This window comes from Lutra lutra, chromosome 5 (genome assembly GCF_902655055.1).
Source record: "Lutra lutra chromosome 5, mLutLut1.2, whole genome shotgun sequence".
Taxonomy (NCBI): Eukaryota; Metazoa; Chordata; class Mammalia; order Carnivora; family Mustelidae; genus Lutra; species Lutra lutra.
This window is the reverse complement of record NC_062282.1, coordinates 118,162,263-118,188,642: the sequence shown is the minus strand read 5'-3', so window position 1 is coordinate 118,188,642 and position 26,380 is coordinate 118,162,263. Positions and strand designations below refer to the sequence as shown.

The window sequence follows — 26,380 nt, the reverse complement described above, 5'->3', positions numbered from 1 at the left end:
ATACATTCTGGGAATTAAAAACCACAACAATTTGAGAGTTCTGTGCTATTTTAGGGAAAAAAATAACCAAACATTTCCATATGAAGTATTGCATGCATAGTACAAGAATGACATTGAAGCTTTACTGTCCCCCCCAAATAGCTTTCAATAATCTTTTAGAACTACAATTATATTCTTAGATATTTATGGAATGCCTGGGTGGCTCAGTTGGTTAAGTATCTGCCTTTGGCTCAGGTCATGATTCCAGGGTCCTGGGATCAAACCCCACATTGGGCTTCTTGCTCAGCGGGGATCTTGCTTCTTCCTCTACCTGCCACTCGCCCCGCTTGTGCATTCGCTCTCTCTCTCTCTCTCTCTGTCACAAATAAATAAATAAGATCTTTTTTTAAAAAAGAAATTTGTATAAATGCTATTTCAACTTATCCTGGCATTTGGTAGGCCAGTGAAAAGATAACTTGTTTTTCATAATCAACAATATCAGATTTCCTAGTTTAAAAAAAAATAGTGAGAACAAATAAATAGTTCTTTCTCAATTTCTGCACCAGGGAAGCAATGATGTGTACTTTAAACTAGCAGATAATGTGAGCAATGCTTATGTGACCAGCCTGGCAAACCTCCTTTTAAGTGTGTTTTAATTCAGGTATTTCTGATTTGGGGGGAAATGATTAGTCAGAACCAGCCTTACCTAAGTTGGATCAAGAGCAAGTTACTTGGTTATATGATATGACTTGAGGGGAAAAATCCAAAAGTATCTTAGTGTCCAAAATACCTGAAAATCTCACCAAACTTATTGAAAGACCTGGTTAAGAATTAAAACCTTATCTTTAAAAAACAGAGAATTAATTCACTAATGCCCAGAAACGTGTATATTCTGCTCCTCCCTATATTCAGTTCCATCTTCCTCTGCTTCTCCCTAAAGACCCTCCTTCATTCTTTCCCAAATATTCCTGTATCCACCTGACTTCCATTTCTTCCTATTCTGGAATTGGCACCTCCCTTCTCTCTATTTGCTCTAATTCTATATTAGCCTTTAATAGCTACATTAAGCTTTTATAGATAAAGTTCTGTCTTCCATAAAACCTTCATTGCTAACTCAAGTTGAAAGGCACTGTCCTTCTTCTGAACACATGTAAGCTTTGTGGTCTGTATGGATTCCTTCGTTTTTAATCATTTGGCTTTGCCATTTGACATCTGATCCATTATATGTTTATTTTTTAAATTATTCCTTTTCCTTTTTTTCTTTACCCCCCCCCATTTTTCTTGTTAAATTTTTTCTTCACACACGATCGAGAAGGATCCTTCTAAATACCACTCACATGTTTAAAATCCATTGCACAACCGATTATATCAAATTCCTTACCTTGACTTATGAAGCTACATGGGTCTTCCAAATCTCACAAACACTGAGCTCTTTCCTCGGGGCCATTGCCAATACTATCTTTTCTGCCAAGAATTCTTTCTGCCTATCTTTTTTTTTTTTTTTTTTAATGTGATTAACTACTCATACTTTAGAGTTCACTCTATGTATTAACTTCCTTTATAGTCTTGCTCTATGTCATCAAAGCATGATTGCCTCTGGGTTCTCTTTTATTTTAAAGTCATACTCCTTCGTTTCATCTCTATACTGATATTTCCATTTATCTTTCATAATTTACTCTTCACCATTCTCCACAGCCCTCTGCCCTGGAGACTTGCTTTGTGATTTGCATCATTGGCTTTCCTGCTCTCTGGATTTGGCCAATGAGAGCTGAGACTCAGACAGCAGGGTGTGAGGGCTCCATATTTATTCCCTTGGCTTCCCCTTTTCCAAGCTATCCAGTGTTGGTTGTTTCTTGTAAAGTAGATAATGCATATTTCCATTTTTATAGAAGAAGAAACAACTCAGAATGGTTAAGAGATTTACACAATTACACAGCTACAAGTGTTAGGTTCAGGATTTAAATTTAAGCATTTTCCCTGCATCACTCTGCCTCATTTAACAATCAAAACAGTCATCTTGCCCAACTTTTATTTCTCAGTCCAGTTGAAAGCCTTTGTCTAAGTTTCGTTTCTCCATCTCTTTGCCTCTAAAATCACTGTCTCTTTGATTTACACTCACAACAGAGAATTGGGGGAGAAGTCCTCATAGTATTTATACCCATCTGTGCTGAACTGCGGAATTCATCAAATGTGTTTAAAATCATCTAGACCTATAACAGAGAGACAAGAGTGATTAAATTGAAACCCCCCCCCACACACACACAAACAAAAAAACAAGACTAATTACTTTGAAATACATCCTGAGGACAAGTATAGTAATAGATTACTTTTAAGAATTACTGGAACTTAATTTTTAGATTAAGTAAAAAAATGCTTGAGATTTTACAATATTGAGCTCCACATATTGTCTACCACAACAATGTTAATCAAACTTGGAATGACAGAAGATTTTTGAAATCATCATGTGAGAAACCCTTTGGAGTTTCTATATGAGGTTTTGTTAACTGGAAAAGTTTGCTACTTGGATTTTATTGAGAGAAGAAATTCAAAAACTAGTATGTAAACTCGGGCAGAATTAATATATTAATTCTTATTCTTATAATTAATTATAAGATTAATTATAATTATAATTATATATATAATTATAATATATAATTATATAATTATATATATAATTATATAATTATATATTATAATTATATATATAATTATAATTATAATTAATCTTATAATTAATTAATATATTCATTCTTACAGGTTTTACTTATTTGAAATAGTCTTGCAGGGAGTAATTGTTGAGACCTTTAAATTTGAAACTTTTTGCATATTTTGCTAAAACATTGTATGTCCAATGCCTCACTCTTCCCTTAAATATGAAGAACCATATGAAAAGGTTTTTATTCTCTTAAGGAGATCCATTAATCTCCTTACCCATAGGAAAGGCAAAAAAAACATGAAGGATAAGAATGAACTTTAATGTAAATACAGATAAATATGGCGACAGCTGTAGCTGAATAGTTACAGAATTGGCTTGAGAAACGAAACCTCTGTAGTAGACACACACACACACACACACACACACACTTTGGTTTATTTATGAAACAGCGTCTTCTAAACACAGAACCTTGCATTGCAGAAAAGGCAATTAAATAGAACAGCATGAGGTTGTCAATCACTTCAACAACTAACAAAAGCATCTACTATCAAAGCAAATAATGTAAATGTGCAAAAAGGTACCTTGCTATCAAAGCAAATAATGTAAACACGCAAAGGCAAAGAATTCTCTCTATCAGATGTCACCATTTTAATGTTTACTGTTTTTGTGACTGTTTTTGTATATGCTTGATACTATATCAGTTGTTCTAAAAATTTATACAGAATTGGCTATTATCACTTCTTAGAGGATTTGGTCCCTGTGTGAAGCTTTTGAAAGAGGCTGGGAATTTCTCCTTCTTTTCTTTCTTTTTTTGTTGCTGGTGTTGTACAAATAAATGGAGAGTCACAGCTTATCATCACTTAAAGATGCATGTGCATGCTGCAAGTTTACTGAAACATGATTGGCTGCTACATAAATCAATCTGATAGAGATCGGTTCCATGACGAAGAGATAAATCATTAGCCAGAGCTTTTGGAATGTAATTCATTTGAGATAGTGATTATTGATGATTTAATTTTAGCAGTACATGTACATGTCTAGATCATGATTTTATATAAAATGTTAATGCAGAAGAATATATTCATTTTAAAAGTGAGTATAAAGAAACCAATTGGAAATTTACATGCAAAACATGTTAATGAAATGGCAGCCTTGAGAAGTCCCAAGTTCTTTTTATTGCATAAGCTAGAATGGAGCACATTTCTCGGGAAATCTCTTAAATGTTTCCTTAAGACATGGCAGCACAAAGAAGTGGCCCCAAACTTCATTTGACTTATCACATCCAGGTGACTGAGGCTGCACATTTTGGATTTACATCTCCTGCGTCTGACCTGCATTCTACTTTTTGTGCCCTGAGACCGACCACTTCTATTAACTTTAATTCAGCAACATTGAGTGGTCATCCTCACGGGGGAGAGATCTTGTGCTCTGAAATGCACTGTTTGTTTTCTATCATGTGGATAAGTAGGGAATGAGTCATGTGTTCAGTGGTGCCAAATGTCTGTGGCTCTAGGTGGCAATACCACGAAACTGGTAAATTCACGTTGAGAGGTGGACCAGCTGGATGGTGCCCAGGGTTCCTGGTCTCTAAGGGACATCACTGGGAAATTAACAAGTTGGAAGGATTCACTTTATTGGAAAATTTCCAAGAAAAGTTATATACTGTTGGGAGAAATACCTTTTAAAGTATTCCTCATGGGATGGAGATGAGCTGGTCAAATAACAATAGCTAGTCCCCAGAATATCTTCTCAGATATGTCTTTGATTTATTGAGTGAAGTAATCTAATTTGGGTCAGTGGTGTAAGCTGCCACCAATAGAAATCTTCCTTCTTAATCTTTCCCTCATGAGGGTCTTTCGTTTCCTTTCTTCTTTCTTTCTTTCTTTTTTTCTTTCTTTCTTTCTTTCTAAGATTTATTTATTTGAGAGAGAGAGAGCAGGGAGAGGGACAGAGGGAGAAGGACAAGCAGACACCTCACTGAGTGCAGAGCCTGATGCAAGACTAGATCCCAGGACCCCGAGAACACTACCTGAGCTGAAGTCAGATGCTTAACGGACTGAGCCACCCAGGCACCCCATGAGGTCCTGTTTTGCATCAATGTGAACAAATATTTTAACCACATTAGTTTGCAGGGGCACCAAATACTTGATTTAAGTCCCTGAAGAAGAGGGCAGGTGAAATCACAGTGGCAGACCCCAGAGAGGTTTTTATTTCATGTCTCTTGCCCCTGGCCAGTCCAGAGTTAGTCATCCTGGGTTTTCTAATCACTCTCCAGCCTTTAACAAGGAAGTCCACTTCACTGAGGAGATACAGTATATTAAAAATTCTACTTTCAGATCAGCTTTGTAGTTTTCTCTTCTACCCCCTGTCACTCCATATACAATCCTTCCAGTCTTCACTTTTCTCCCAAAAGTGTCACTATCTCATCTAATTGCTAACAGTTCCTCCGTCTGTCTACAAAGTCTAAAATCTGAACCGACTTACCCGTCAGCCTCCAGAATGGAGTTCTTGCCTTCTCCCTTTATGCTTGCAACTCTGCTGTACACTTTTTTTTTTTTTTTTAAATTCTGAGTGATCTTAAACCACCAGGACTTCTCCTTAAATCACATTGGGTGCTTGATTTTAGTTGCTAACTCCCTGGTGGAATGGATTACCCAGGTAGATGCCAATATTTGATTGAAAATGAATGAGTAGAATCGAGAAACATCCTGTCTTTTAAACACACAACTCCCTGCCCCCGCTTCTTGATTAAAATAAATAAAATAAGGCAAAGCAAAGATTTTATTCTGAGAAAGTCTGAGCCATTGGAAAGAATGAGAATGTTCAGAGAAAAGTTGGCATATATGATAATATAAAGGATTATATTCTTTGAAGATCACATCAGGTTTCCTTTTAGGAAAATAAATATTCCCCTCTGTGTGCAATCACAGAGGATTTGAGGGTCTTGATTCCAGATGAGAGAGAAGTAAGCTAGACATAGCAACACGAAGTAAGAAGGGTGTGTGTATGTGTGTGGGGGTGTGTGTGTAAGTGTGTGTAAAAAAGAGACTTTAGTAAATAATCCTTGTGGCGGTATACACATTCTGGAAAGAGTCACACAAATCTAGTATCCCGTCCTATATTTCTTTCCCTTTTTAAAAATTTTTCTCTTGTGATTTCCTTCCTTCTGTTATCCCTAAGGCTTCAACGAAATTTTGTTAAATATCTCAGCTTGCTATTGACTGGGCTCTGGGGAAAATCGAGATAAGCCCATGTCCACACTAGGCACAAAATGGCACACGGGGAGCAGAAATGGCAGAAGTCAGAGTCAGGCAGCAAGAGGTTGCAGGCAGAAGGGTGTGGCAGCCGACAGAGACAGATGGCTGGCTGTGGGGGAAAGTGACAACCAGCACACATTCTTGAACATAAAAGCAATCTCGGGGACTCTCAGAGTTACTAGGGCACAAGAAATTGCTAAAAGACCAAAGTCCCTCAGGGTGGGGGTCTCTGAGTATTGTCGTAGAGTCATTAAAGGGAAGGGTGACCCCTGGAGGCCAGAGCAGCCTACAGCGCGGACTTACTCGATTCACCAATTCCTTCAAGATGCATTCCTCGGTAAATAATAAAAATTGCCCACCCCGCCCGAAATGCCAGCTAAGCATTTTGAAAAATGCATTATTTTATTAGGCCTCCTTATTGAATTAGTGTACAGTTAGGGCTAAAGGAATAAATGCAGACTTAGCAGCGTTTATCCTCCCGGGCACCACCTGCTCTTTGATCCTCCTGAGCCAGAGATGGAAGTATCCTCACTCTTCCTGAAGAAACCGCAGAACATTGCCAATGGCATGAGTGTCCTCTAAGCCCCTTCCGACCCTCGTCCAACACCTTCATCCACCACCAAAAAGAGGTCTGTTTGCTAGTGCAGTGCCTTATAACTAGCAGTGCTTTTGCTGGAGTTAAAGGTTTTCTTCTCACAGTGTAGTGGATAAACTTCTTAATGAGATTTGAATGTATTACATATTTCGGTTTTACCTGCAAGCCTATCGGTGGGGAGGTCTGTGTGCGGTGGAGGCATGTTCTTTACAGAAACTGAGTAGCTAGAAAGATGTGTTTGCTGCTTGATCTGGAGGCCTGTTGGGATCTGATGGGCTCAGGCTGAAGCGAAGGGATCTGCCGAGCTCGAGGGAATGAAGAACTGTAGCCAGGCCTGATGGATTATCTTTGAACCTTGGACAAATATAATAGTCTCTTTTCCAATAACACTTTCAATTTTGCCAGCTCTGAGACAGCTTTTGTGTCCTTAAGCACAAGTTATGAGCCCCCAAATGCTTCACGAGTTACCTTTGGATCAAAAGTAGATTGGTTCTAGAGCTTGATTTTACTGAAAAGGTCTACTTCCTCTCTTTATCCTAATTTATGACTTAAAATAAATAATATGATGTATCATGCAATTCCTAATAGAAAATGTTTGTCTAAAGGACAAAACACAAGAATTATTTGATTAGTGTTTGATTCAAGTTGTCAAGTGCCAGAAGTGATATACATTGAGATTATTTTAAATCTATAATTATATTTTAAAAATCTTGGTTAGTACTGCTGCTTAGGCATCAAATAAGTAGTGATAATATTCCCAGAGTTCAAAAATCAGAGCAAGAAGTTGTCATTTATGGTGATCTGACTTTATGGAAGTCTCTGTGAATGCTACAAACTTTCTCCAAGTGATGTTTTACAGAATTGCTTTTAAAAACCCCAGAGGGTAAATAGTATTCTCAGAATAAACAGAAAAATGCTGACCTTGTCAGATTTAGCTGCTGAAAGCCAAGCTGTTTTAAGACTTGGAGGATCAAGGGTCATGGTTATAAACAACACAGATTAAAAAAAAAAAAAAAAGGAAGAAAGTAAGGAAGCTAAAAGGAAAAAAAAAAGTATAGTGGGCTGCACCATGAATATAAATAATAAATATGTTGACCTTGACAAGAAGGGTATGGGATATATTTATGTAAAAATAAGGCAAAGGAAAAACAACCTCCCTCCTTCCAAAAAAAAAATAACCATCCCTCAAACCCTGAGGCCCAAAACTACTTGAAAAAATGTTTTTTAGAGCATATTTAAAGCCGGAAATGAGTCACTTTAACTTCATCTGTTTTTGGTTTCAGAAGGGGAGAAAGGTCAAAGCTTCTTTGTTTTAAGTAGGCTGGTCACTACTTCTGAAGTATAACATGATAGGGTTCAGGATCCTTAATGAAACAGGCATTTCCCAGACACCCAGAGCCGCAGGAGAGTTCTCTGCAGTGGCCGGCAAGTGCTGGCCTTTCAGAAGATGTTTTAAACAGAGGCAAGGCAGAGCATGACTCTTTCTTGACTTTGGTATCTGGGTGGGTGTCTGCAGCCACTTCTGTGGAGAGGAGGAGGCTGAAACCAGCCACTCTTTTCTGTAGTTTCATGTGCTATGACATGTTGTAGCCCCACAAGCAAACTCCTCCAGTTCTAGTCAGCGTGGGAACTACCCACAGAGCTTTGCATTTTACATGCTGCCCTGACACAAGTGATGTTTTTTGTGAAGCCTACACAAAGAAACAAGTTAGGAGACAGTTCTCATTGCTGAGAACACAAGCGTGAACTTCTAAAAAATTCAACAGTCCTTAAACCTATTAGGTTCAGCCTCCTTCCAAAGGGAATGTTCCAAAGGGAATGAGGCTGAAGCTGAAGGAGGAGGAGACAGATTTTAAGAAGGAAGCCCAGACCCTGCTCTGAGCCTTTCAAGGCCCAAACAAACCGCCGTCTTCAGCAGGAAAGCTAGAGTGTGTCCCTTTGTATGTCTTCACCAGATTTGTCAAGGTGAGGAGGTCTAGACCCTGGGAAGAAGGAGTGTCGAAGCACAGAAACAAAACGTGTAAACGTAGTTAGACATTGAGGTTGAGGATTCCCTCTCCTGTAACAGGACAGGGGGGTGGCTGGCCTACCCTTCACTGCCCCCCTCTCCTCCAGCTGGAATGTGCTATTTCACATGGACCTCTGGACTGTAGGCTGGTTGTTCCTGACTCTGACTCGGCAACCTTTTTCAGGCCTGCTGTATTCCTGACCTTGCTTCCTAGGAGCAATATATTCACTCTGGGTCATCACTACCGTGCCTGTCACCATTTTGCTTAATGGCTGGAGTTTGATGTTTTTGACCTTGGATTGAACCCAGTCATGAATAACTTCTCTATACTGGCTCAGCGGCTGAATTATCAGTGCCTTTCCCTGGCAATATGCATGTTTTCAATGATTAGAAATGCAGCCTCCAAGTAAGAAAAAGGGGGTGATGTGTATGTGGGCTGGGCTTCGTTGCGGATTCTGGAGCTGGAAATATTCCAGCATGGACGCATGCTCACGGAACTGCTCCAGAGTGTCTAGTGTAAGGACAGAACCTGTCCAACATCTGGTGTGACCTGCTCCTTTCTCTTCACCCATTTGAGAAGGCTGAGAAATGTTTCCCAACCATGCAACTCTTTATAGTTTCTCAAGATTTTTCATGTACATTATCCCACCCAACTCACCACGACCTTGAAAACTTAGTTGAGGAAATATTATTATCCCCCAAGATTATACCACTAGCTGATGGCAGGTCACAAACAAAAATCCATGTCCTATTGTTTCCAATACCAGCCATCTTTCTAAACTCTCTGCCTCTCTTTCACTATTGTTATAAAAATAGTAAACCCAGAGGTGCAGAGTTCTAGAGCTGTATGAAACTTTAAATACTGTCTATTTTAATATTGTTATTGTTATCATCATCATTATTATTCTTACAAAAGAGAAAATTTGGCTCTGAAGAAAGAAGTGGCTTACACAAAGCTATTAGTAGAAACCACTACATCTTCTGATTTCAGATCTCTCTCTCTCTCTCTCTCACACACACACACACACACGCGGAAAGAAAAAGAAGGGAGATCGAGATAGCCTAATAAGGCTTAGGATTATAAGGAAATAGTCAATTCATAGTAGTAATTTTTTTTTAGTAATAAAATTTAATAAGGCTATCTTTCTATGAAAAACTTTAAAATAATTAGTTTGATTTTTCTTAAATATAGAAAATATAAGCAAAGGCTAAGTTAAAAAAAAAAAAGATATATTTATTTATTTGTGTGTGTGTGAGAGAGAAAGAGCACAACCATGAATGGAAAGGGCAAAGGGAGAGGGAGAGAGAAACCCAAACAGACTCCACACTGAGCATGGAGCCCAATGTGGAGGTCAATCTCATGACTCTGAGATCATGACTTGAGCAGAAACCAAGAGTCGGACATTTAATTGACTGTGCCACTCAGGTGTCCCCCAAAAGTTAAGTTTTTAATCAATTTTTCAAAAGTTTATTTCTTATAGTTCCTTTCTTTATTGAATATCTCCTGACCCATAAGACATCATTGGTGATATAAATATGACCAGATATAGAATCTACTCAAGGGATTGTGGCAGCTTTAAACCATGGCTTCAAATTCTTTGACACTTCTCCCATCAAAATTCGGGAACTGTGACCACTTCCCATGAATCTAGGTGGGCTGGTGACTATTTCAACCAATAATGATGATGCCACAAGACTTCTTAGCCCTATATGGTCATGCACTTAATGACCTCAGCTGACATGTAAGAAGCCCAGCGATCACCATGAGGCCACCACGCAGGAGAGACAACATGCTTACTCCACATGTAGGCATTGACATTCCTGTTAACATTCCCAGCTGAGCCCAATCTTTCCATCACCAAAGCACCAGAATGTGAGCAAAGTCATCTTTGGCCCTCTGTACCTCCATACCAGCTGAATACCACGGAGTGACTGTCCATATCCATGAAAGAGAAGAACCACCTGGCCAAACCCTATCCAAATTCTTGATTCAGAGAAATCACAAGACATAATAAGATGGTTATTTTAAGTTACTAGGTTTGGGCATTTATTATATTGCAATAAATAGCCAGAGCGAGGATATAATAAATAAGTTTTAAGCAATTCAGAAACAACAGAAGGCATTATCTTGATCTCTACAAGTTTACGATTCATGTGGGGTAAAGGGTAAGGATCACTCCTGAAGCAATTAGATTAGTAAAAACCAGAAAAGTCAAGGAAGTGTTAGGAAAAAAGTTAGCATTGAATGGATCTTGGAGAGATAACATAATTTATTGAGTGGACAGCTCAGGAGAGGACACCATGATGATATTTAGTGAGTGTTAAAACGTGGTATTAAAAAAACTAACACTAACTGGTGCTAATAGTGGAAACAATAATCACAAATAATTTAGTGCTTCTCATGAGCCAAGTCTTCTTCATTTTATTTCATTTATCTTTCAATGAACTTTCAGGATATCTATTCTTATATCTTTGTACCAAAAGGAAATAGAACAGTTTGCCCAAAGTAACACAGAGAGCGTGTGGCAGGGCCATGGCTCCAACGGATTATTATGTTTGACTCTGAAGTCCATACCTTAATGTTTGTTCTACACTGCCCCTCTGAAATCACTTTTCACTAAAGTGAGAAATACAACTGTGTTTTACATATAGCATTTCACAAAATTCAAAATAATTTCTTTAACTTTCTAGAGCTTTAGCAAGTAAATCAAAGATGGTATATATTTTAACTCCTCTTGAGTCCACAATATATATCTAGTGATTAAAATTATTTTATCAGTATTTTTGAAAAATCACACAAAATGTAATCTTTGAAAAATAAAACCTTAAAAATTTTCCAATATTTTAGTATCATCTCTTTTTCAATAGCCTCTTTTAGCTTAAAAATCATTTTTCCCCCACCAACGGAAACATACCAACATGTCTACAAGGTACTCTTTGGGGGATTTTCTTCTCAGGTACTCAGAATATACACTCTGTTATGGAGCTGAAGGCAGGATTAGTTATTTCACTGAGGGTATTTTAGCCTCTCTAAGCTATTAAACAAGCCTGAAATGTGATGAAGAAACTCGAGCTTTAACACACTAAAATAAATGAATAATCAAAATCATATTCTTAGATGTAACTAAAAGAAAACACATGTGAAAATGTGTGAAGATCTGCAGAAAGATAGGGTTTAAGTGATCACCTGGTAGAGAAAAGGTATGAGTAGATTGGATAGTGTTGTTCCCTATGATTTAAATAGTCCTTAAAAACAGACTCAATCCTGAAGTGATAAATACAAGCTTTAAATCACCTACTCTGACTGTCTCCAGAAGTCGAAAGCTCATCTCTTAAAAGGAAAAAGTAAAGCAACACAATGTGCCCACCAAAGAAGGCAGTGCTGTGTGAGCATCAGTGTTCTTGTTCATCTTTGTTCCAAAATGGCATAAAGTATATGGCATTGCTACAGAGAAACATCCCATAAATAGGTAACACTTTACCCAAAAATGAAGGGCTTACAACACAGCCTAGGAGTGTTTCAAAAGCAGAAATCTGTCACACACACACACACACACACACACACACACACAATGCCAATGGTCTGTTTCTAATGATTGAATTAAGATTATTTGAAAATAGAGTAAATGTCTGTCTAAAGAAGTAAAATGGCTGTAGATGTGTTATTGTTTGACAGCCTGTATATTAGAAACATTTTCCTGTTATTATTTGTTCTATTATATAGAGAGACCAAAATGTACTAAGTTAATCCTCTATAGTTGGACATCAGATTTTCTTGTCTTTCATGAATACAAAGAATTTCCTTAAATATAAATTTTTGCAGATTCATAATAATTTTCTTAAAATGAGTTCTTATAAATTAACTTACTAGGTCAAACAGCATACATGTTTTTTCTGGCATTTTCTTACATATGACCAATTTGCCCTAAAGGAAAGTTGTGTCATTTTATGCTTCCACAGCCTGGGAGACATGCTTCTTTGTTTTTACTGAGTATAGCAATCTGAGGATTTTTCTAAAGTGAAAAATATCCCATTTTTAAAAAGTGTGAATTTACTAAATCTCTTTATTCCATGTGTTTTCCTTTACATTTTTTCCAGCTGTATTTCAACCATCAATTTTATATCAAGTGTATTCCTTATGGGTTTGTTCTTTGTTGCCATGATGTCAGCTAATCAACTATACTTTCTTCTAGATTTTTATGGTTTAACTTAGAACATTTCTAATTCACCTAGAATTCATTTTGATGTCTAGTGTGAGGGAAAAAATATCTTTCTACTTTAAAAAAATTCATATATATATTAAAATCTATCCATCCAAATGTTATTTTTCTCAAATATTTTTATTTTAGGAAGCCAATCACATATTCTAATGATACTCTGAATATATTTGTAACTTTTATCTAAAATTGTCTCCAATGCCAGTAGAAACTTATAAAGCCACATAAACACACCACTCTGGGATTTATAAGCAAGCTTTGATTTTGATTAGAAGTGGAACAACTCAGCTTGATCACTTATTTCAAATAGCAGGCTTGGCTTTGATTGGCTTTTTGCTCTCTCTAAAAATAAAATCTGACCTCAATTGGTGAAGATTCACCATCACTAAGGATATTTCAAAGGACTTGTACCAGAGGTACCCAAAAATTCCCAAAAGAGGATTTCCAAAAATATTCTTAGCAGTGGACTAAGTGTCCTTCTAAAGTGCCTAATTTGAAATTGGCAACACGAATTTTGTTGTATATATTCTGGTTTGGATCTTAAATTTTGGTTTTATTATTTAATAATTGTACTCCTTTTATTTTTTCTAAGAACCAACTTGCTAAATGACAAGGAAGATATATTAAATATCTTCTATGTGATTTCAAAAAAACCCTTTACTTGTGGGAAAAACCATTTATATCAAAACAAGGTGGGGTGTGTGTGGGTGTGTGTATGTGTTTATATGCTTTATACAGACTAATTCTAGGAATATAGAGCATAATATCTCACAGATATAGGATTATGAACAACATTCTTGTTAAACATATATTCTTTTTCTGGTAGATTTAGTAATGAGAAGCACAGTAACTAAGAACACAATTCATACTTTATACTAATTAATAAAAATATTGTTCTTTTTTAATTTTTTTTATTTTTTTTTAAAGATTTTATTTATTTATTTGACAGAGAGAAATCACAAGTAGGCAGAGAGGCAGGCAGAGAGAGAGGAGGAAGCAGGCTCCCTGCTGAGCAGAAAGCCCGATGTGGGGCTCGAACCCAGGACCTGGGATCATGACCTGAGCCGAAGGCAGCGGCTTAACCCACTGAGCCACCCAGGCACCCCTAAAAATATTGTTCTAATAATACTCTTTTTTGGGACAGAAAGTTTATTTCCAGAATTACCAAAGAAAGTATAGGGATATATTCTAGGAAGTCAAGAAGAAGAAGAAGTTTTATTTAGAGGTGGCAAACTAGTGGGCCTAAATTCTTCCCATTCATTTATTATATTTTTTTCCTGTCTTCAAATTGTCTTTTTTGTTCATTTGTTTTCAGAATATAAATGCCATTGGGCTATTTCCATATCCTGAAGCTAACACAGGCCCTTCCACTCTTGAGGGCAAAGGTATTTGAATTTGCAATCCCCAAACTGGAATTTTTCAAACACATTCAGCACTAAGTAGATAAACAGAGCCCTATACATATGAGAATTATGGTTATTCTTTTGAGCAAAGGCTATGATTAGAAAAAGAAAGTAGAGTAAGGAATTTACCCTTCAGCTGTGAAAGGGAGAGTAATGGAATGCTTCACTGAATTCTTTATATTTGGAGCCCACTAACCTTGTGATCTACAACCTCTTAATTCTTACTTGGAAGTTCAAGGAGGCCTCATGCTTTGGGGTCAATTTTTTCTTTGGTCAGGAAAGTTCAAGGAGCACCAAGCTTAGAGTACAAATGGAAATGCTCTGACCATTTCCCTTCTCTTTTCCCTTCCAGCTTCATTCTGTACCTTGAGGAGGTCTTGTGTGCACATGGGAAAGTATTATAGACACATGACCAGGTCTAAGTTCTGTACATCTTCCCTTTTTCCCCGGAGCTAGTTACCTTGTAGCCTCATGGTGCCCATACAGCTGATGCTGTTAGTTACTGAGAAAATGGACAAGGAAGGGGCCTATTCAGGTCTCCTAGAAGCAGTCTCAGGGTCATTTGAGCAGAGTTTGGAAGGTTGGGTGCAGGCTTCAGATGGGCATGTTCTCGTAGCATAGTGTACTCCTTGCTCCATAGAAGTAGCATGGCTGGAAGACAGCCCCAGAAGAGTTCACTACAGGACAGGAATTGGAGTAGGGGAGCTTTTTGCCTTAGTCCAATGGTGAGAACTATTTCTTGGGACTAGAATCTTCATGATTTATCTAGTCTTGCTTCCCAAACCAGCACTTTCAGTCTGCCATGTTCTTCCCAAAGATCAGTTTTGCCTGGGACTCTGATCTTTAAGACAATGTCTTTACATCCTTCTGCTGATAACTTGGATTTCTGCCTGATGTTTGCTCCAGGCTCCTTGAGCATCTTAGTAATCCTGAGAGTTGAATTCTCCACTCACCATCTTTTTAAAAAATGTATTATTGAAGTATGGTTGACATAGAGTGTTATTAGTTTTAGGTGTACCATATAGTGATTCAATAATTTTATACATTATTCAATATTCACCATGATAAGTGTCACCGTCTGTCACTCTAACCATGTTACTACAATATTAGTGACTACATTCCCTATGCTGTACTTGTAATCCCTCTGACTTATTTATTTTATAATTGGAAGTTCATTTTGAGTATGGTCATGTGCAGACTGCTGGTCTTAACTCACACCATAGCCTACCTCTGGCTCCTTCTTCTGATTACCTACTGTGCTCTAGTAGGCTTGTCTTCTAGTCCCATTGTCTTAGAATCATCTGGAATCAAATGAAGCTCCTACAGAAGAGATGCCAACAAACACACTTGTCCTGGGCAGGGTGGCTTCAGGCTCATGGAGAAGTCAGAAAACAGCAGCAACCCGGCACCCAGGAACCAGCATCTGACAGCTCCTTCTGAATCCATACTTGTTAAGTGATAAGAGGCCATTTCAAGGAGGGGCTCATGTTCTTCCTGAATGTATGTAAATTATCCTAAGAGGAGTAAGCAGATTTGCCTTTAGTGTAGGCCCTACCTTGTAGAAACATTCTAGCCTTTCTTCTTGCAGATGCCTGAAATTTCTTTAACAGGAGTACAGTCTTTCATTCCATAATTAGAGACAAAAGGCTTAAAATACACAAGCCTGACTATGGTTAGGCATTTACGGAATCTCATTCACACTCAAATGTCATCAGTCAATCAATCAGTTAACATCTATAAATGGCAGATACTAGATCTCTTCCTTTTTGATGAGTGAGTGGGGTGGGGAAGATAGTAGAAAGAAACTAAGAAAATTCAGGGCTTCGGCAGTGTGGATGGAATTACCGTTGAAACGGGGAAAGAAGAACACAAACAGAAGGTCGGGAACCTAAAAGACAACATTGAAAATTTCATGGATTCCATCATCTTCTCATTGCCAGACCGAATGTGGAATTCAGTATCAGTTCAGTCCTGCTGGAATTGGATTCAAAGAGTATAATTTACAGATGATTAATCAGTGATGTGATTATGTTTGAAGAACAGGGTATTATGCTACAGATTCTGTAGAGAAGAGACAATAGCTATCTTCAGTTTACATTTTAACACCCAAATGCCCAGATACAAAGCAGCTTCTCACGTTGTGTGGAGTCCTAGGGTCAGTCACAAATTGAAGCATGGGATGAGGACTGTTGTACAAAGCTATCCTCAAAGACTGCTAACAATAAATTAATGTAGCAAGACATGGAATATGGCTTTTCCATGGGAAACCAAGCATAGCCACATACTTGAAATGCAGACTTCAACATGCAAGAAAGTTTGGTGTCAGTCTGCTTTTCAGGATTTCTCAGCTTAAAGGGTTTTATTTTTCCTGAAGAAAAACAAACTAGAAGGTTCGGATTAGAAGTAGGCAAGACTCCTGATAGGATGCTGGGTGGGGAGGGGCTGGGGAACCACATTTTTGCCACAGGATGACTTGCTCCTAGAAGCTACCACTAGAGTTATGGTGGCGGTTAGGAAATTCTTAAAAATAGAAGCAACTAATTCATTAATTAATTCAGTCACTAATTACACAAACATTTATTGGGTATCAATGAGAGATAGACTATGAGATGCCGTAGTTTGTTTTGAGGAAGATACTAATATTACTCATACAAAGGCTTTGGCTTTTTGTAATCTATCAATAGAAACCAGCTGAAGCTAACATTGAATCCAGGCGAGATTTATTATAAGAAGATAAGGCATTCTAAGCAAGAGAGTATACCAAACCTCAGAACCTCAGAAGGGATGATTCAAGAGGCCACAGAAGTGATTCCTTTAGAATTACTGGGACCAAAAATACTGTCTCAGTACCTGGCTTGTTTAACAATTATAGAAGATACTTGATTGAGAGTTGTAAAATAAATTAAGGGCTGAACCAAGAACAGAAAAGTCTATAGCAGGAAACCCAGACAATTTCCTTGTGTCATGTCTTTGCCTTTCCATTTGCCTTCTCTCTGCCCGCTTAGAGAATATGGCTGGTCTACCACGCTGGAGTTTAGATTTTACAATCTGATTTGCACGCCTTAGCTGTATGTGATTCTAATTGGCTCAAAATAGATCTTCAGTCCCAAGAGGGGCTTTGCCCCCAGAGCCAGGAGTAGATTATGTGGAAAAACACGACTGTGGGGAGCACACCTAAATAGAATAGTTCGAGTGATGTTTTATCGCAGACTTGGTGAATAACCAATCTAAAGCTGGATCCTGCAGTATTAGGACCTTTAGATATGTATATAAAAGTAGGTTGTTTCTCAGTGTTCTACACTTGAGCCGTCTCTATTCAGTCTCCCTGCAGACATGCTACGTACACCTGTGTTTTTAAATTGCCTCTTATAAGTTTGATTCCCAAACCCATAGTTTTAGCATACAGCTCTTTCCTGAGCTTCAGAGCCACACAACCATCTTCTTACTCAATTTTCCATTCATGTCTCTTAGACACCTCACTTTTGACATGCTCAAAACTGAAATCATCTTCCCTCCCAAATTTGTCCCTCTTCCACTGGTCTTTAAACTGTAAAAATGAATACATGTCTTTCAAATACACAGTAAAGGCCATGGGAAATGTTGGCAAATCAGTTTCATTAGAGGCAAAAATATGGATACAAAAAGGACATCTTGGAATCTGGAACAGAAAATTAAAATCTGAAAACTGCCAGCAATATCACACATTAATAAAATGTGTGCCCACACATAGTCTGAAAACAAGATGTAATTTGGGAATTCAAATCAACTTATTTGGCCAGTGGAGGAAGACAGAGCTAGCATGACTATACATCCTAGTTTTCCTGAACAGTTAGTTTGTTCCTATTGACCCAGCGTCTGTCTAGTTTTATATGTATTTCCAGTGTTTTATTTTTAATGGAATATTATTAATAGATGAATTAAGCTAGTCTTACATGAGCTCAATAGAACTCCACTAGCTTCTGCCATGGGTTCATCCAGTAATGTGTAGTAATATGCAAGTTGAACAGTTTTCATTCTCTCACTAGTGACAAACCATTTCTCTATTCCTAGCTTTCTCCAGATGCAGTGTGGTTAACCAACCACTTCATCCAAAGTAGCTAACTCCATGTGGTGTCCATGTGGTAGTGAGAGGGTTATTCTACTCTGATACCCCTGATGGCACTCAGTATACTAACCAGCTGTGCCAGAGTCCATACAGTGGTCTGTGAGCTGAATAGAGTCATCCATCCATGGAGTTGATGGGAAGATGGGAAATTACAAGTTGTATATCCTTGAAACGTAAGCAGGTAATAATGGTTGAACATATCCTGCCATGGAAAACATAAAAAAGAATTAAAATACTTTTGTTAAAGTCATTTTGGTATTTTTTGTATGTGCAAATCTATAGCTATTTTTATTTCTGGTAATATTTTAATATTTTGCAATACACTGCGTTTTAAGCAAAAAATTGAATGGAAAAGCAAAAGTGCATGTTTGTTGAACAATTAGATATTGGTTTATCATCTCTCAAGATATTTTGATGTTGACTATATAACTTTCAAAAAAGGTTAGCTGACATTTACTACCCACTATCCTCAGGGGACATAACGGTACATGTAAATAGAAGATGACACTTTGCTAAGCACCATCAGTATATAGTACAAAAGAAATGTCTTTTGGAGACTGAGTCCAAAGTAAACTATTTAAAACTTGCATTATAATCAGTATGTTTATCTACGACTCTTTGAAACATGAGTTTTCATTTAGATCAGATGACTGCTCATCTCAATTAATTTCACTTATTTTGATCCCAAGATTTCTTTTGCTTAAAAGAAAAATGAAGTCATTGCTTTTATTTTTGACCCATTAGTAGAATAAAAACTCCACAAAGAACTTCATGAAGAGTTAAACGAAGTCAATTTTATGTCAGTGTCATCAGATATTTTAAGTAGAAAATAATCCCAAAAGTGGTTTAATTTTTCCATCCAATTTACAGAATCTAAATAAAGCTTTTGGAAGTGTATTTTGTCATAGATTAACTGCATGACATTATTGGAAATGCAATTGTAAATTCTTCACAAAGGGCAACACTAAAAATTACTTGGTTTTGCAGTGACCATAAAAAAGAAATTTGGAGTAATGTGACATTATAGTAAAAACAATGTTTTTAACAAATTAGGAAAGTTATGGAGCAGAAATATATGCAGAGCTGGCCACAGTTATTTGCACATGAACTGCACATCAAGTAGAAGTGGTACTGTTTTAGAAATAATTTTATTTTGGAAATTTACTTTTGAGTAGAGCTACTATATAGTCCCACCAATAAAGTAAGAACAGCAAATTACCCAGAGCAAAATAATTTAAAAATTTTATCATTCCCACTATTTTTTTTTTTTAAAGATTTTATTTATTTATTTGACAGAGAGAGATCACAAGTAGACAGAGAGGCAGGCAGAGAGAGAGAGAGAGGGAAGCAGGCTCCCTGCCGAGCAGAGAGCCCGATGCGGGCCTCGATCCCAGGACCCCGAGATCATGACCCGAGCTGAAGGCAGCGGCTTAACCCACTGAGCCACCCAGGCGCCCCATTCCCACTATTTTTGCCTCCTTTTTAGCTCTCACACCTGTCCTGGTTTAAATGGTCAATTATATGATTATCCTACCTATTTAAATAAAGGTATCATTGCCCATCCATTGAACAAAGACATCAACCAGAAGGTCATTTGACTCATCTTATCAGTCAAATATCCAGTCACTAAATAATATTAATTTTAACTAAATTCCCACTTCTCTGTCACTATCTGAATTCAGTGCCTTGGCAGTTTTCTTCAAACTTGCTTCAAAAGACTTGTGTCTGGTGTTGCCTTCCAAATCTTTCATCTTTTCAATGTACCCTCCATGCCTCCGTCAAAGTGATAGTTACTTAACATCATTTGAAAGTTCTCAATTTCCTACAGACTGAAGTTCGATCTTGTTGTCATAGAAGGTTTCTGCTTAGCTTTCACACGTCATTTCTTGCCTCTTACCTCCATGTGGCCTTCACTCCTGCCGTGTCTGTGCATCACATATACTGTTTTCCTTCAGGACAGGAGACGGACGAAGCTGGCTGAGTGAGTCCTTTAACAGGGTTTTCCCCTATTTCTCTGCTTGGCTCTTAGCCTATGGTACATTCCAGTACCATAGCAGTTAACATACTCTATGGTAATTGTGGACTTGCTATCTTCCTTTGTAAACTGAGTTTCATTAGAACAGAGAGTCCATATTTCCTTTAATATTAATGAAAGTACTCCCTTACACATCCCCCCCCCAAAAAAGCGTAAAAGTGAATACAAGATAGAAAAATGACTGCTGTAAAGAGAGAGGAATGGGAGGTTATCTCCAGACTGAGAGAAAGAGGGGAAAATTCACACAGAATCTGAATTTTTCATTGATTTTGTGGTGTGTATAGAATTTGAATGTGTAAGGATGGAGAGAAAAAAATCTCGGGCAGAAAGTACTGCTGAAGAATATAGAAAGTATCTTGGAAACAGTGAGAATTTAAGTGCGGGTAGAGTGAATTACAATACAAAGTCAAGTGGTGAAGGTGATCTGGAAGGTCCAGATCCAGATTCCTGCACGTCAGTCTGAAGTTCAAGCTTTATTCTCTTATGGATGGGAAATATTCTGAGTGTTAGAATAGGAGTTATGCATCCATGTGCCATCTCAAAACTATATGAGAGAGGGCTTCAAAAAAGGAAAAGAAAAGGAGTAGTTAGGAAATCATTGCACAAGCTAGATGAATGAGAAACAGTGCTGTCCTGGAGCCAGTCTGTACTTGCCAGTGAGAGCCAACGGCTAAGTTTTCAGGAATTTTGTTCAGTCAGTTTTATACATAGTCCTTATTAAAAGTAAACTTGCAATTAAGTAATTTCCATTAAAAATAAAGGTAATGAATACTCAAAAGTACCCACTTCATCCTTTACTATTATATATACATTTGTGGTTACACATGTCTGTGTTGTGCAAGTAAACTAGAATGATGTAGTCTTGAATATTTTATCCCAACACAGTTTTAGTGACATTGTGATGGTAGCTGAAAATTAGTCCTTATGGAGTATTTACACTACAGTGATTGGCAAATGCTACTACATCCTGACTTGATTTTTTGTCTCGGTTTAAGATAGCAATGAAGAAACTTATAATAATGTAGATTAAACTTAAAAGTAGGTCATATCCATAGTCATTCCATGGGGAATAGCACAAAAATTCATAGGATATTTTTCTAATAAATTTTATTACCTAGATGTTGCCCATCTTATTATTGAAGGAGTATAGTTCCAACATCTGCATTTATTTTTTAAAAATGTATCAGAACTTCTTTTTTTTGTCACTTGCAACTGCTGGTTGGCTGTGGGTATGAGAGTATGACGAAAATGAACAAATGCATTGTGTGAGAATGAACTAGATCTGTGAAATTCACAACAAAGAACAGTATATATTTTATTATAATTTTTAAATTGTGTGCTACACATCCTTTTTATTGATAACATTTGTAATAAATACAAGTATGTTTTCATGTGCATATATATCCATATACATTTTTTGGTGGGGCTGAATGTCATATTGCACACTGCTGGCAATATGATCTTAGCAGTAAAAATGGGGAAAAAAAGAATGCTTTCAAAAAAATATTTGGAGGTTATGTTACAGAATACGAAAGCTGAATGTAAGGGAATGAGTGATAATTCAGAGTTGTATGAGGCTTTGAGGCTTGTTGAAATATGTACTTTGGAGAAATATAAAGCACAAGTAGAAAAGATTTATGTGGAATAATAGTTGAGTTTTTGACTACTGTATAGATTTGGGAGTCATCTGCACTGAGGTGTCCCTGAAGTCATTGTAAAAACTATAAAAGGGTGAAAATAGCCTAGAGAGATCTACCTATAAGAGGAAACCTAATCTTAGGGGAAAGGGAAAAAGGGAAATTCAGAGAAAGAATCAACAGTAATCAGAGAATCAAGAAGAGATCAGAAGACTATGGTTGGGGTCAAAGGAACCTGGTAAAGAGGAAATGTCACATAGGACATTATCAAAAGAAACGGGAATTTGAAATCAAAATTTGTGAGTATTTTTGTTTGAAACCAGCAACCTAAAGGGGAAAAAAAATTAGTATTTAGATCAGAACAGGTCATCGTAGGTGACAGTGAAAGATAGAGCAGATGATGTAAATGTTCTCATAAAAGAATCAGGAATAACACAGGTAATTTATATCCAAGAATATCTGTAGATTTGTTTAGAACCATCAATCCCCAATTAAACCTTAGAGGATTGCATTTAGTCTGCCTTGACAGAATCACAGATATAGACTGTAGCTTCTGAGAGTGGAAGAGCCTTTGAAAAAATTTGCCAAATACCTCAAAATCAAGCCTAGGAATAGTGATAGTTGTTGGCAATTTCTGGCATTAGGGGATCTCAGTTACTCACATGAGAGCAGACCCTAAAAGCTAATCCAAGTACTTACAAGGTGAAAGACATGTGGACTACACACCTAACACAGACACAAACTCGTAACTGAAGAAGTGTGAGCTTTATTTGATAAGTGCTGTGACAGAAAATGGATTTATAAGGAAACTGGACAGCAGGCTCTGCCAGCTTTCTCATGATTCAGGAGGGTCCCACCATGCCGAACAGCAAGAATCAACACTGCAGCAGCATTAACAGGGCAACTCTGGCCTTTCTGTTTCCCACAGGTGCAACTAAAAATCAACAAGACCAAGTTCTATCTGGAAGTCTGCTGTGTCCCTCAATTATACATGAAGAACTGGAATTTTCTAGAAACTGGAGAACTGGACCCAGCTAGTCCCTCCTGAGACTTGGAATCTTATGTCCTAACTATTCTGGAGATCTTACCTTGAAAATCTGCTTTGAAGAGATTTTCCCTACAAAATTAGATCTCTAGAAGTGACTTGCTTTTTATTAGTATTGTTGTCAATATTATAATTTTATGATTTCTCTCTTATGTATAGCAAGGTCACTTGATATTTAATATACTTCTTTGGCCAAACCTGAGGTGGAATCACTGTGAAAGTATGAACATATTGCACAGTACTATTTTTTTAATCCATTAAAATACTTCTCTGTGTGAGTTTAAAGGCAAGAAGAAAGTTATCTAAGGGGGGTAGGGAAAAATCAGGTATATATATATATATATATATGCCCTCTTTCCAAATAACGTCACATTCTGTGGTTCTGAATGGGTATGAATTTGGGGGGGGTGCTATTCAACCCACAACAGCTCATAACTGAGTTCAAAATTTTAGGGAATATTAAAATAATAATAAAAATTACAGATTGAAGTTTTCTAAGTAATAAAGACTATATTCGGATTTATTTTGTATCATGTTATCACTCATTTTTCATTTAGTTTAATTTCTCCTTCCGTAGTTGCTCCTGTCTCAGAAGGCTATGTGTTCCTGATGTGAACGGATAAATTCACCCCTGTGGTTGGTATTTATGGGAACGAAGGTGACAGGTAAGCTGATGCACTCTTTCTAAATATTTGGCCCACAAATGTAGCCAGACACTTAAAAATAAAATCTGTGTTTCCTAGCTGTGTAGTTTATTAATATCAGACTAAGTGACTTCAAGAGAAGAAGTAGTGCCAGAAATAAAGAGGGCATTTCATAATGATAAAAAGGTCACTTTATCAGGAAGACATCTTAAATATGTATTTGTCTAATAAGAGTCTGAAATCCGTGAAGCGAAGAGGAAGGTATACTTAAATCCATAATCATAGTTGGGCATTTTTAGTACTCCACTCTTAATAATTGATAAAACATATAGACAAAAAAAATAAGTAAGATAGATGATATTTGGATGGTAATAGTTGCTTCTTGGCCTTTTGGCTAAGAACAAGTGTAATATTTGGATGGTAACGTCAACAGTCTTGGTTAAGACAGTATTTTATAGAACATTTATCCAACACTGTAGAATACATATTCTTTTCAGGTACATATAGGATGTTGACCAAGGTAGACAATAGCGTAGACCAAAAATATAAGTATCAATGTATTTTTTTAAAAAGGAAAATTGTACAGACTACATTCTCTAACTATAATAGAATTCCATTAGAAATCAGTGATATAAATTTTCTTTCAAATATTCTGAAATTAAAAGAGGGTTATGTTCTATGAATAAGATCTCAACTCTGACAAAGAGTGCCAATAAAACAATTTATTCAACTCTATGACTTCCAGGTAGGTAAAGAAAAATCTCCACTAAACTGATCAAGAAAATTAATACTCAAAACCAAGTAATCTTTTTAAAATTTATAAGTAATAGGGCTCTGCAAAGTTAACTTATGTACTACTATTAACTGATGGCTGGCTGCATCAAAAAAAGATGCATTCAGCATTATAAATAATCCTTGCAGTTATTTTAGGATTATTTAGGGAAATACTCTATGTTACTTTTCATGGTCCCACCTTGCTTTAAAACCACTAGAATCTCACAGACCTCCCTGGACCTGCAGAGGACATTGCCAATCATCTTGGAAAGTAAAATAAATGCTTTTTCTACATATGTTAATGGCATTGTTTATTGACTATTTACTCAGCTCTGAGGTAATTGGGGTCATTAGGGAAAGAGAAGAAACAAAGGTCCTATCAATACCTGACCTTTTCTAATAGCTGGTGCAGGCTGCCTTAACTGCATGTCAAACCAGCTAGCCCTTCCATGGCACACAGCTGTTCCCGCAGTGCAGGCAGAAGCAGAGGTGCCATTCCTCGTGGAAAACTTTTTTTGGGGGGGAAAAAATCTTCTGCTGTAGACATGGTGTTTCAAAAATCAGACAAAATATATTTCATGGAAAATCTATTTTGAGATCGACATTCATTTGAAAAGCTAAAACTAGCATCCGGATAAAAAAAGGAAGGGATGAAACATCAAACTGAAAATATCTTTCTATATTGTGACATTTTCGCAAATGTAAATGAGACCACCTTTAAGGCTGTCACAAGCAAAGAAATTCAACTGGGGTCTTGATGACTGAAGGGATGTTAAAGAATCTCTCATCAGCGGACCAGAAAGAATAAAGCAGAAGCTATCACTGATGTGCAGATGTTATCAGGATGTGACTTCAGCACAACCTCACATCCCAACAGAGACAAAACGGCAGCTGTTTAATATATTACAGGAACTAACCACAAATTCTGTTTTGCTCTTCGACTTTAGAGTGTTTAATGTTTTTAAAGACATGAATTGCACTTTTGAAGAACTTCCTCTAATCTTAATGACTTTGTAAGTCTGAATGTCTACTACTAGGACGCGGGGATTTCTGGGTAAAGTGGCAGAGCAATTCCCACCTGGGGGTGGGGCAGTGTGAAGGCTGCAGGGAGGGATTTGTGTGAGTGCTCAGATGCAGATGGTGGGAAGGGAGTTCTCATTGTTGTGTGATAATGGAACCCTAGGTGTGAAATAGAGACCTTGCACTGATTTCACAACAAACCTACTTGAAATCTGCTCATGTCCTGGCAAACCAGAAGAATTCATAGAAACTCAAATTTGTTAAACAGAGTAGAAAATATTTGGAGATGTGAGCAAATAGTTCTGCCCAGATGACGTCTTCTTTTTAAGTTAAAAATGATAAGAGTGATGAGTTAATAGATTATTCATGTTGTTTCCAAAGGAATTATTTGCCGTGGTGAGAATTCTCTTTGGGGGGGACTGCTGGGTTTTCATCTTTATGGTCATGAAGCTAGCCAGTTGTAAAGTCGTGGAAAAGTTGTACCAAGACCTATATTTCTTTCATTTTGATTAGTTTAGACACAGTCATTTTCCAGGAAAGTTTTGTTTTCCAAAAAACCAGTCGATCTACTCTGTTCAGATGCTGTTTTGACCCCGTCTCTCAGTGAGTGTGGGCGGTTGGGGTGGAGTAGGTCAGGTTGGTACCCTCTCTTGCCGCCCACTGACAGTTTTTCTTCTCTTCCTCAGGGAGCCAACCTTGCCCTTCAGGGCCTTTGATCCAAACAAACCTACATTGTCTGCATCAAAAGGAGAGAAGATTACAGAATAAAAATGTAGCAAAAGGAGAAAAGGTAATTTTTTGGAAAAAACAGGATGACATCTTTGAGATTAAAAACATAAACCATGCTAATTGTTTAAAAAAATAATTTACAATCAAAAGCGTAAACATAGGAAGTATATTCAAGATTTTCCTTTTCCTTTTAGTGGACGTGATTAAGCCTGGTGTTTATAAAGATGAAAAAATCAGAGAACGATATCACCTAGAATTAGAACCAGTTTAATATGT

General features: G+C 37.2%; 1 long non-coding RNA gene across 1 annotated transcript in view; it reads left to right on the top strand.

Moving 5' to 3' along the window:
• The window catches only part of LOC125100317 (uncharacterized), a 57,210-nt gene extending 31,044 nt beyond the window's left edge, over positions 1-26,166 (top strand). Inside the window, exons 3-4 of the long non-coding RNA XR_007127498.1 lie at positions 23,515-23,602; positions 26,062-26,166. This is a non-coding gene — a long non-coding RNA (uncharacterized LOC125100317). The remainder of the gene's footprint in view (positions 1-23,514; positions 23,603-26,061) is intronic.
• The last annotated feature ends 214 nt before the right edge of the window (positions 26,167-26,380 follow it).